At 46.6% G+C, this 12,095-nt stretch overlaps 1 protein-coding gene across 2 annotated transcripts in view; it reads left to right on the top strand.

Annotated features, from left to right (window-relative positions):
• The first annotated feature begins 7,231 nt into the window (after positions 1–7,231).
• LOC120739221 (dystroglycan-like) overlaps positions 7,232–12,095 on the top strand; it is a 55,905-nt gene continuing 51,041 nt past the window's right edge. The window contains exons 1-2 of one of the 2 annotated variants that reach the window (XM_040040916.1): positions 7,376–7,387; positions 7,509–7,682. The gene's annotated coding sequence lies outside the window, so the exon portion shown is untranslated. Of the gene's footprint in view, positions 7,683–12,095 lie in introns of both variants that reach the window. The other variant, XM_040040915.1, reaches the window with a different exon arrangement.

The raw sequence follows: 12,095 nt of genomic DNA, 5'->3' as shown, positions 1-12,095 counted from the left end.
GTTATCTGACGGAGCCTGAGAGGCACGGAACAATTTTTTGTCTCTGCACAATTGGGACAATGTCTGCTGTCAGTTATAATAACGCTCTCAAAGATGGCCTAGTTCTCGGACAAAATACCAACAATTTTCCAGATACGTTTCATCCCTCGGCCCCCTCACTCATAACTGCCTCCGCTGGTTCTCGCAGCTCCACTTCAGTGGACGCTTTCATGTCCGGAGATGTCCCGAGCACCGTCGAAGCTAAGTACACACCGTACTCAACTTTTTTTTCACCTCCAGACTTTCGTATGTGATCGTTGAGTCATCACAGGGCAGACAGTGTGAGTTTCAGCCTTGCACTCCTACTCGCCGATCTGAGAAAACTTAACTCCCAATTAAACACGAATGAAATGAAGCGCGTTTAATGAGCAGATTGAAGTTTCACATCTCACTCACTCTGAAATGAAACATGCATTACTTAAAAGTGACACCTACGCTCATCTCGTACTGCGGATTTAATGACAGAACAAAGCCGTATTAAATGAAAGCAATTTTCTAAAGGACAGACAGCCACTTAACACCGACACAAAGATAACATCTGTGCAGGTGCAGAAGACGAGCACAACAACAGACTCTTGCGCTCAGATCAGTTCACCTACCACGCCATCAAAGAGCTTTCTTTTTAAACACTGCAGAGAGAAAACTTTCCCTCAACTTTACAGGAGAAAACACATTTGCGTTCCAGACTGATGTGAATGTGGATGGAGAACTGGTGCAGTGCCATCGAGATCAAACCAAGAATTAGCCATTGATTTGATCTCAATGTCAGCGCAGTTGGTTCGTTCTTCCATCCACACTGAAAAAAAGGCCATGTTGGATTTACTTGATTCGATAGTGGACACTGGTTGCACACAAATGTTTTGCTTTGGCAGAAACTTAAACAACTGAGTTAAATCAACACAACTTTTTCATATTCAGTAAACCTGTGCATTTTGTGTTCATAAAACGTGATTGAAACATGTTCAGATGAAGTAAGTTGAGCTCTTGGAATATTTTAATCCTTCACAATTTTGTCATTTTATTTCAACACTATTCAATAACTTTTACCCCAATACTACTTGGTCACTTAAATACTACATGCTGTCTTCATATTACATAATGTTCAACAAAGTCTAGATCCTGGTTACCATAAAAATCCTTCTACCTTTATCCTGGTTGCAGGAAGGCTGGGAAATAACCCTGAAGTGATAGGTTACAAGGCAGGGTACACCCTGGACAGCTGACCAGTCTATCACATAGAAACAAACGACCATTTACACTCACAGGTAATTTAGAATCACCAGTTAACCTTAACTCTAATAACTGCATGACTTTTAACTGCGGGAGGAAACCAGAATACCCAGAGAGAAACCTGCAAACTAGCCAGAATGTGGATTTGAACACAGGACCTTCTGACTGTGAAGCAACAGCACTAACCACCATGCCAACAATGTAGGAAATGTAGGAAAGCTATGATTTCCTGTATTTGATGCAGAATTGTTTTGTTTTTGTAATAATACACAATAAATAGCAATAGCATGCACGTGGTGCGTGTGTAGTTGTCTGCCTCTTATAACTCCAGTGATTTTCCTGCAGTTTGAAATCTTGTGCGATCTTGTGAATTTCATGAGTTCAGCAACTAACCACTCTTACTAGATTGTATCAGGTCGTCTCAACAAGAACAAATTAAGTTGTTGAATTTCGTACAGGTTCTTCATGATTTAATTACGTTCATAGAAACATGAAATTATTGTGTTCAAATTACAAGTTAGACTTTTTTAATGTAACAACCACCCAACTTACTTTTTTTGGTATACTAAAAACAGTAGAGGTGGCTGCTCGACTTGACTGAGATGGATGCTTTCCTGAAACCGTGATCTAAAGGGCGCGAGTCTGAAACCCGTGCAGTGTCGCGGGATTTAACATTGATATATTATTGACTTACTTCACTTGAACATGATATGAACAATTTAATCTAGCCTCTCTGCATATCATGTAGTTTCTACACTATGTAGTCACACTTAACTTTAAAGCATGAGGCAATTGTGTTAAATACACGCAAGATGCTTACGTAAATCCAAGAGCTGGCCAATCGCTTTTTTTCAGTGCATTTCTGTTTTTCCAGGTCCGAGTCACAGACTCAGGATTCACTTCTACAGGTCTGTGGTGTTGAAGAGAGACAGGACGTATGTATCTACCATCATTTCTGTCTACGAGCTGTGGGAGCTGACAGAAAGATTGAGACTGAGGACCAAAGTGGCAGAAATGAGCCGTTTCCACACCAAACACTCGCTGGAGGGTTTTTGGAAAATCACCGTCTGTTTGGTTCAGAGTCTTCGACCAGTCGATCACCTGCTCTGTTCTGTTTTGCATCACATGGACTTTGTACATGCGAGCTGACAGGCTAAAGTCTGACTTTATGGCCTCAGATGTAATGCTTCATGCGTAACGTGTAGAAAGGTTTGGGGCTGCGGTGCATGCAGGACTCTGGCTGCCATCGTCTTCCTCACAGACTCCGTATCCAGAAGCTGCAGATGTTTAAATGACGACCGTCCTCTCTACCGCTGATGCATCTACCGCTGATGCATCAACCGCTGATGCATCAACCGCTGATGCACTGATGCGTCAGTAATTTTATGACTTGATTACGAAGACTCCTGACACGTCTGAATCTGAATCAGATAAGGAGAAAATGGAGAGCTGGATAAACGAATATTCTCAGAATGACACAAACTACTCCTCAGTTCTTATGTGTTAACGTCTTAGTTTCCATGAAACGAGTAGCAAACTGGCCAAGCTGAAGCTTCCGTGAGCCTCGGCCTCCTCCCGCCGCTCGGCGCCTCGTGTGGTGTATGAAACGCCGTTTGTGCCGTCAGAACAATGCGAGACATCGAGAGTGCTCTGAAGTGCTCTTGAGATAAAGGCACAGTATACACGCAGTCCATTTATCACCTCCCTGCTTCACGCTCACATCATTACGTACCGTATGCTCCCTGAGCAGCGCTGTGTTCGCTTCTCTCCTCATCGCTGGCTCAGATTTTGGAGAGTGACCTTCCAATCAGAGCTCTGCTTCGTTAACGGCACCTTTAGCGGGATAGCACTCAACGCCATGCGACAAACAACGGGTTAAAGACGTTAAGGCGTTAGCATTTACACGTCTCCAAGCAAAAGTCTGTTTTTTAAGCCTCGGTCCCATCGTGCGAGGTTACAGTTCAGACCCTCTCCTAGAAACACGAGGCTTTTACTACGGATAAAAAATGATTTTATGATTTCATAAAACACTTAGCTGAGCTTTTATATCCAATCAGCCTCATTTCACGCAGTGCTGAAATGCAGGCACACGCATAAAACCTCTGCAGGTGCCTTCACTCTGTCCATACAGCCAATACAAGCAATGCAGGCATGGAGACAAAGCCTCCGGCCCCACGGAGACGCAGTTTAAAGGGTTTTTTTGAAAAGCAGCTCAGCTTCCTCTCTGAAAACATCTGCACAGATAATCTTTATGCTGCAGAGAAGCTCTGAAATCACAGGGCTGCTTTATTCTCATTTCTTCGCCCCGACCGACCAGCAGAGCCTGGATCTGCTGCATGTTGCTTCCTGTTAAAAGAGAGTTCTTCCTCCTCACTCTCACCAGGTTCTTCTTATACACGAATCTCTCGTTAAGTTCTAATATATCGGCTCAGTCTCTGGTTCAAACATTGGATGAGCTTCTTTGACTGTTCAGCCATCATTCTCAGCCTCTGCGTCTTTTTGTCAGCTCTGCTCATGTGCAGCAAATTGTTCAGTTAAAGTCTCAGGGTGCAGCCCAGGAGCTCCCGGTGTGCCCATCGCTTCAGTAAAGAGTCAGGCTGACTGAGATTGTCTCTGCCCTTCAGAGACCCTCAACATGAACTTTTACTGGGAACAGTTGACTCCTCATCCTCCAGCTTCCCTCTGCTAATGTGCTTCAGTTGTTTTCAATAAACTGCATGCTCAAAAAGATGTTTTGTGTCACTCCCATTTCTTCTTGTTGCATGTTGAAGCTCTACTCGAAACCTTGTTAAGATCCAACCATGCAAAATAGGATTTTTGTTTTTTGCCATTTTTCAAGTGGTCTTAAACTTTGGATCTTTTCTATTAGCCTGGCCATAGCTCTGCAGCTAGCCACCAGCTACCTCATCACTTTACGTCAGCTGAGGTCAGGGTTCTCCAACCTGCTCTTCAGTTTTCTGTCTTTGTTTACGCCCAAAGTGTTGGCGGAGTGTGTGATTTATTTCTGATCAGATCAGTTTCCTGGAGTGGGACTTGGAGCGTTTTTAGCTCTCTTTGGTGCCTCAGAGTTTGACTTATTTGGGAAATGGAGACGAGAAATGGTTAACAAACATCAGACATGTGGGTTTTGTCTGGATCTGTCATACAATAGAAAAATTAATTCAAAATATGAGAGGATTTGGTCAAAGTTAAATGTCAGATATTATCTTGTTCATTATGAGCTGTTAAGACTTAACTGCAGTGCACAGATATCGACAGGCCCTGCACGATGATTATTCACATCCTGGATCAATGTCATAAGCATCTCAGCTCACCGGAGGAGGCGTTGAGTCAACAAATCGATTATTTGCTCATGATTAGAGGGTGAACGCTTCACAGATAAAGACAGAGAACAGTGTGGAAGCTCACCTGAGGCTGCGCTGCAACAGGAGGGAGCCAGCCAGAGATCGAGCAGGACTCTCAGTTAGTTCAAAACTGTCACTCATTAATCAGCACGTTTCAAAGTGTAAATCCAGTGCTGTAAATAAAACTACAGTTTATCATACATGTATTTATTTCCAGCTGCAACATTGAAATGATGAACAGCTTAATGAATTCATGAATAATTATAAGGCAACAATATGCACATGATTCTAAATAATATATCGTTAGCTTCATAGCATAAGTGCCTAAGTCATTTTTTGGTCAAATTGAGATTTTTGCCTAACTTTACTCCCCTACCACTGCTGCATCATCCTGTCCGTCTGTTTTCCGAAAACACAAAAAAATGACTTAGGCACTTATGCTATGAAGCTAACGATATACTTTTACTTTAGGCGCTTTTAGTATATTTTGGTGCTGTAATAAATGCAAACAGCATCTCCACATCATTTACATTTAACTTCATATATGCAAGTGTGTGTAGTTTACGTGCTAATATTGACTTATGGCCTTTTCATCCACATCACGGAGGATATTTTTACATACATGTTTTAATAATTTGTTCTTGGTTTTTCTGAGTAAGGATCGTTTCTGCAACACCAACAGAAAGCCCTTCATGTTCTTTATGTAACATCGTAATCGTTTCAGTTATTGTTATGTTGGGATTGTGGTGGACGTGTGGCGTCGCTCTTACAGACCAACACGACTGAGACTCCTGCAGAGACTCCAGCGTTCATGTCGAAGAAAAACGAGATCTCTCAACGCAAAACAACAAGAAGGGAGGCCCACAACACGCCTGTGTGTGGGAACTGATGCATAACGGTGCGTTTCAATAATTATGAGATAGGCCATCAAAAGGGCGACAGTTTGAAGGATGACTGAAAGAAAGAAGAGTGGGTGGAAGAACAGTGATGATTGTAGGCAGAAAGTGAGAAGTAGGAAAGGTGAAGATGCATTTTTTAATATTAGCCTCTGACAAACAACCTCTGTGTGGTAATAATTAAAATGAATGAACTAATGAAAAATAAAGTAAAATCAGCAAAATCTGCTCCGGAGACCAGCTGGAGCGAAACTGGACTGCAGTGATGAATCTGAACAAACCAAACCTCAGCGTCTGATTCGCTCCTGCTCAGATTTCAGATACTGTTTATATGTTTGCTGATGACACACAGGTGTACTTATCAGCAGAGATGGGCAGTAACGCGTTACTTTCCCGTAGGAACGCTGCGTTACTGCGTTACTAAAACCGTGATTTTTTGCGAGAATGTCTCACGACAGTGACGTAAGCGAGTGCGACGTTCGTGACAACAGCTGTGTGCAGATCAACAATGGATCATATATCGAGTGCAGAGAGAGTATGAGCGTGCAGCGTTTAAAGCGTGGAAGTACTGACCTTACTTTGAGTTTGATTCCATAAAAAGTGACAAAAACATTAGTGTCCGCTGTGCGTGGGAAGAAAACTTCTTTTTACAGCGAAAAAATGATGCTTGATGCTTAAAGTTAAAAGATTAAAACTAATAAAACAAGTTTTAAAAAGAGACTTTTCCATTTGATTACATTTTGTATGATGGATTATGCAGAAAAAGTAGAATTGGGCTGAAAGATCTATCGCTTTATCACCTCTTCAGGTTGTAAATCCTGTTTTTAAAAAGTAACTAAGTAACTAAGTAATTAATTACTTTTGAAAATAAGTAATCAGTAAAGTAACGGGATTACTTTTTTGGGGAAGTAATCAGTAATTAGTTACTGATTACTTTTTTCAAGTAACTTGACCAACACTGCTTATCAGTGCCTAAATCTGCTGCAACAAAAGACTGAAGTCCACCTGAAAACCAGAATCTCCAAATCAGGACCGAAATCCTGGAATAGTTGCGCGTCTGAGTTTCGTTTAGACGGAGGAAAACTTGCTCACGTGTTGGCGTTCAGCAGGTTCAACCACAGCAACGCGCACATTCACAAAGCTGTGTCGCTTTGCTGTGTTTCAAAGGACAGACTTGAAAATCCTTTCACTGGTTTAAAAAACACGAGCGGACCGGGTTACGTTTCAGATGCACTCGCACATTTCCGCACTGTGGCTTTATTTGTTGTACATTTCTATTTTTTCTTGTTCTGTCCTATATTTGATATGTTTCCACACGTTTAACTATTGGATGTTTGAATTAAGTTCACTAGAATTTGGAGTCGCAGATCTTAATCTTATTTGGATGTTGTACTTCATCCTTTGACTGATTAATAACTGTTTGAAAAATGAAATGCAAACAAACTTTTATATTTTGTATTTTATTTTGGAATCCAGTTCCTGTCTGGTGTATTTGTCTGGTAGATTTGTGTTACACACACATTTGGCTTGAAAACTAAAGAACTAATTATAAAACACAGAATAATAATAATAAGTGCTGCCCCCGCGCGCAGGCCACTGGTGGAGAGGTGGCGGCGCTGAGGGGAGGGTGGGGGCAGCTTGGAGGGTGGAGTAATTCAGAGAATGCGAGACACTGCCCTCCCTCCCTCTCTCTTCACTCCTCCTCCTCCGGGTGGAAATTCATCCTTCAGGCTGGGTAGCGGACATTTGTGAGGAGGACGTCGGGAGTGCGGGACGCGGAGACCCGCGGTGGCAGCAGAACTTCTACCGCCGGGTTTGGTGCTCTGCGGCTTCTGAGCTCCGCGCACAGCGGCGTGATTTCCGTCTTGTGCTTTTCCGGTGGCTCTCAGCTCTTCTCGGTTCCTCGGATTTTTCCAGCTGCCGTGCCTCCCTCAGCTCCGGCGGTGTTCCACTCGGAGCTTTACGGACATCCGCCTCTGCTTCGTGTGCAACTTTGGAGATCTGACACCGACACACGGCCCGGTTCGTCCGCTGCACTCCGGAGTGAACAGGAAGGAGGTAACCGGAGCTCCCCGTCGCCTCCTCCGCCACCAGCTCCGGTGTGACCGCGGCGGCAGCAGCGGAGAGGGAAGCGGGATTAATGTCGGGACCCGGACCCGCTGCAGCGCTCACGGTCAGTGTTCTCGGCTCTGTGCGTCACCGCGCGGCGACTCGGCTTCCCGCCTGGGCTTCCGGTGTGTTTAAGTGTGAATATCGGTGCGTTCGGAGCGCTCCAACACGCCCCGGAGCCCTGCTTGTCCTCCGTGTCCGCGTCTCGGGCTTCAGAACCGAACAGGTGCTTTTTAATTCGGGGGTTGGGGGGGGTGCCTCTTTCTAAAACGCCTCTCGGTCACAGTCGGGCTTATTTTAGGCGTCATGTGTGGAACGCTGCCCCTGACGCGGACACGGCGCGGCAGTCAGGGGCAGCGTTCCTCGGACACTCGGACGGAGGCTGAGCGGCTCGCTGACCCGCCGGCTCCCCTGCACCCTCCCCGGGCTCTCTCTCTCTCTGCTGGGCTGGAAGTTGGCCGAAGTGCACCAGGCGCGTGAAAACGTGCCGGGCGGCGTGGACGCAAACCTCCACCTCATCAGCAGCTCCTCGGGGCTGCGGGGTGAGCAGCGGGGGGAGAGGTGAGGAAGGTGCGCACCGCAGGGTGTTTTCGCCCGACTCTTCATCATTCCTCTCACGTCCTCTTCGCCATGGAGACGTTTGACAGTCTGCCGCGGCGCGGGGACGTCTCCTCTGACCGGGGGACGGCGGGGGAGGGGGAGTGAGGGGGGCTCACACACTGCTCCGGTTCAGTGTTGGTGTTGCTGGACTCATCAATCAGTCTGTTAATATTCACGTCGTTATGAAACAATCCTGATTTCGGTCATTTTTAAAGCAGAAATTTCCTCCTGAAAACTGAATATTTTCGCTTTATATCTAAAAAGTGGCGCTTCCATGACGTCATTTTCTCACCGGTGAACGGTCTTCTGGTCCAAGCTGATCGGTAGCTGCAGTTTTCGTGAATTGCGTGAGGCGTGCAGAGGTTTTAACCACGGGACGTGATTGGCTGCTTCACGCCAGCGGAGCAGGAACGCGTCCGTGTGCTGCTGCTGGACCCCGAGCGGCGCGGGCTCTGCACTCGGTGCACAGCGGGTTTATTTCAGACACTCTGCTGATCCAGGCTGACCTCTGTTCAGCTCTGATCTGCTCCAGTTATCTGTTAAACTTCTTCACTCTCAGCTTGCTTTCTTCATGTTGTTTTTTTTTTTTTTGGTCCAGAGTAATGTGGCCCCTCTGCTTCACGGGCCCTAAATAAATTAAGGGGCTGTGCTGTTCAGTAATGGGTAATTTGGAGGGTTTTGAGTGGTCCCGTGGGTGCTATTACTCTCTGTCTGAAGCAGGAGCAGGCCTGGAGGTCCACCTGTTTTCCTATTACCACCAATGGAAGTAGATCAATACCTCCTCAGTACATCACCATGGATTCTGTTCTCTTCTATTCTGTCGAGGCTTCAGTGACGTAAATCAGCCAGAGCTGCAGCTGAGCACACTGTGTGTGTGTGTGTGTGTGTGTGTGAGAGAGCAGGCGTCATGTTGATGGGGCTGGTGTGTTTTGTACACATGCCGACTTTAATCCTTCACACTGAGAACAATGTTTGTTTCCGTCTGAGAGCCGGAGCTGATCAGCGTCATGGTGGCGATGAGTGTGTGTGTTTCTACACCGGACTGTTAATTTGTTCACTGTGTGTGTGTGTGTGTGTGTGTGTTGACTCTGACGTCCAGCTGTGAAAGTGTGTATGTGCCCATCGTTTGCTGCTTTCCTTCCACGTGACGCCGTTTTGTGGACACTGTGGATGAAAGTCGTTTTATTAGGCAATGATCAGATAAATTTTTCAGAAGTCAATGTACAAAAATGAGGTATGCACTGATAGGTCGCCGTGCTAGTAAACAAAATGCATTTCCTGATGTGAGTGGGTGATGGGTTCTGCGGTGGGCCTGACTGTGGATGACGGCAGACTTTCAGCCTGTAAACGTGTCTGTTAGACGCTGGCCGAGCTCACAGTCACATTTTTAAATGTCTTGTTTTGTTTGGCAGTTTAACACCTGCTCACGATCGTATTGGACAAAGAAAAGTCGGAATATTGAACGTTTTCTCTGTGAAAAGGCTTCAGTTGGATTTCTGTAGCACCGCAACGCTACAGCGAGGGGGGGGGGGGTGCTGTGGGTCATGACTTCATCAGGTTTAATACCTGATTTGTTTCCTCTTTCAAACATGAAGATGAAGTAGTGTGTAGAAACGTGGACATATCTGTGAAGATAGTTGCAGAAGCTGGCCGTGGTTCTCCACCTTCGAAGGGTGGAGTTCCTGTGTTTCTGGCCCGAGAACGCCTCCGTGTCTCCCCAGGAGAGCTGAGGGAGGGCGGGGCGTCTCTGATGCCCGTGAAACGCCGATGCAGTTTTTGTGGGGAGTAACGTAGTTGCTTTGGTCCTGGGCTCTGGTTGTTTGGGATTTGCACCCCAGACTGTGTCTCCTGGCTCAAAGGAGCCACGGGCCTGTTTATCTGCATGAAGCTTATGTCAGCAGTTTTCCTTTGGGTGTGTGTGGCTGCTTGCCCGTGTTGCTCATGTAGGAGGGGAGTTGCTGGGGTTGGGTTATCAGTGATTCGGCTGCTGTCGGGTTTGGTTTAACTTCAAAAGAGGTCGTAGATGCTGATTTCTTTCTTTTTTTTTCCTCCATTTTTGCCAGTGACCTGCTGCTCGTCAGGTCCAGATGTGGACTTATGGTGCTCAGTTGTTTCAAACGCAGTCAGATGTGAACATGTGAAAAAAGGGCAAACGTGTTCACCCAACTGTCCCCGAGCGAGAAAAGCTCTAAAAACCAGATCAGTGCTGCCGGCAGCTGCAGTAAATAATCTGGTCTCCTCTTCTGATGAGACGCCACGCGCACTCTGAGCCGCCATCGGTTTGTCGGAGAGCTGCAGCGGCACGGCGAGGTGAGAAACGTTTTGACGTCTCTGTCTGCATCGGGGGGAAAGATGCCTTTTCCTGCTCTCCGGCTGCTCCTCATCACATTTTCTCTGCTTGTCCTGTAGTAGACGTCTCTGCGCTGACCCATAAGGGCGAGCGTTTGCTCTCGCCTCTGAAATGCCCCCAGCCTTTGTTAAAGACGCTCTTAGCCTAATAGATGTGGTGCAGGCTTCGTGTTTGGCCTGCTGTGTGCTGGCCCACTGAAACAAAGCCTGCTGGCCCGTCTTTGAGGTTTGGAAAGGAAACCCTGGAATTCCACTTTGGGTTTTGGGCTCTACCCCCCCTTACATGCTTACATAAGCAGTAATGTGCTGAGTAACTTCAGACCAAGGGGCAACCTCTGGAGCAGAGAAATGAAGGCAGTGTGCAAACTAATGTTCTCCTGCAGCGAGCCAGTCTCTGTGGACTCCCGTGTTAAAACGTCCGACTTTACAGGGGGAATAAACATGTTTACAGCCTGCTTCAGCCTCTCTGGATAGCTTCTCCTTCATAACAGCTCTGAGTGGGGCCATCTCTTATTTTTATTTATAAGTCGTCCACTGCAGGAGCTCCTGACTGCTTTACGACCCCTCCTGCGTCGCAGCTGCCCGGCATGGCGGTGCACGGGGCGTTTATGCAAAGATAAACCTTGCAGGCTCATTTTTTTGTCTTTGTTTGTGTAAATCTGACAGCAGCAATGGTTCAGCCAAACAGAGTCAGTCACACTCCCCTTCCTCCTCTTCCCGCCTCTCTCGCAGCATTTCTTCTGTCTGAGCGAGTCCCCATCTCTGAAATCAATATCATCCAAAATAGGATCGAGTTCTCGTGTTATGAAAAGCCTTGTGCATTTACAGGATGATGAGTCTAATCTTTGGCTCCCTGCTTTTCAAACTTTTGGGTTACGAGAAGGAAAGGGAAGATTGGGTTATTTTTTTCTATTTTTGAAGCTTTGGGTTGAAGGTAAAGAAAACGTGTGCGTGCTGTGGAATAAGCCCGCTTTATCACGTCGGGAGATGAGCTTGAGATCCTTTAGGCGCTTTCCCTCCTCTCCTCCTGAGCTCTCGTGGGCTAAAATAGGGGGATGAGGCATCCCGAGTGTTACTGTGCCCACAGCTGACTACCCTTCTGTCGCTGTGAGTCATGCTCTCGCCACGACTCGAACACCACTTGTCGATGCGCGTTTGTCAGAACTCGAAAATAAAATGGTCATGAGATGTTTAAAGAGCCTCGCGGGCTTTAGGAGGCGTGGGACGGCGAGGGTTATTCTTAGCCTGAGATAACAACGGGGCTTTGGTTGGCGAGCAGATTGAGGGGTGCGAAGCGGCCGAGCGCTGCCGAAGCTGGTTTCAGACACCGGCCTGCAACCCAACAGGCCTGCTGCTTTGTCTCTAGCTGCTTCCTTTATCATTAACAGTCGCAGCTTTCATCCGGCGTAAGCGCTTCATCGGGCTTACAGCGTTCAATGCAGATCCCGTCAGTCTGTCAGGGCTCACGGGGAGTTTCCTCCGTCTTCAGCTGCTGTTCTTCCCACGGACGGAAGATCATTGTGGTTAA

This window comes from Simochromis diagramma, unplaced genomic scaffold (genome assembly GCF_900408965.1).
Source record: "Simochromis diagramma unplaced genomic scaffold, fSimDia1.1 OVJJ01000296.1, whole genome shotgun sequence".
NCBI classification, from domain to species: domain Eukaryota; kingdom Metazoa; phylum Chordata; class Actinopteri; order Cichliformes; family Cichlidae; genus Simochromis; species Simochromis diagramma.
Note: the sequence above shows the minus strand (reverse complement) of the source record. Positions and strands in the feature narration are given on the sequence as shown.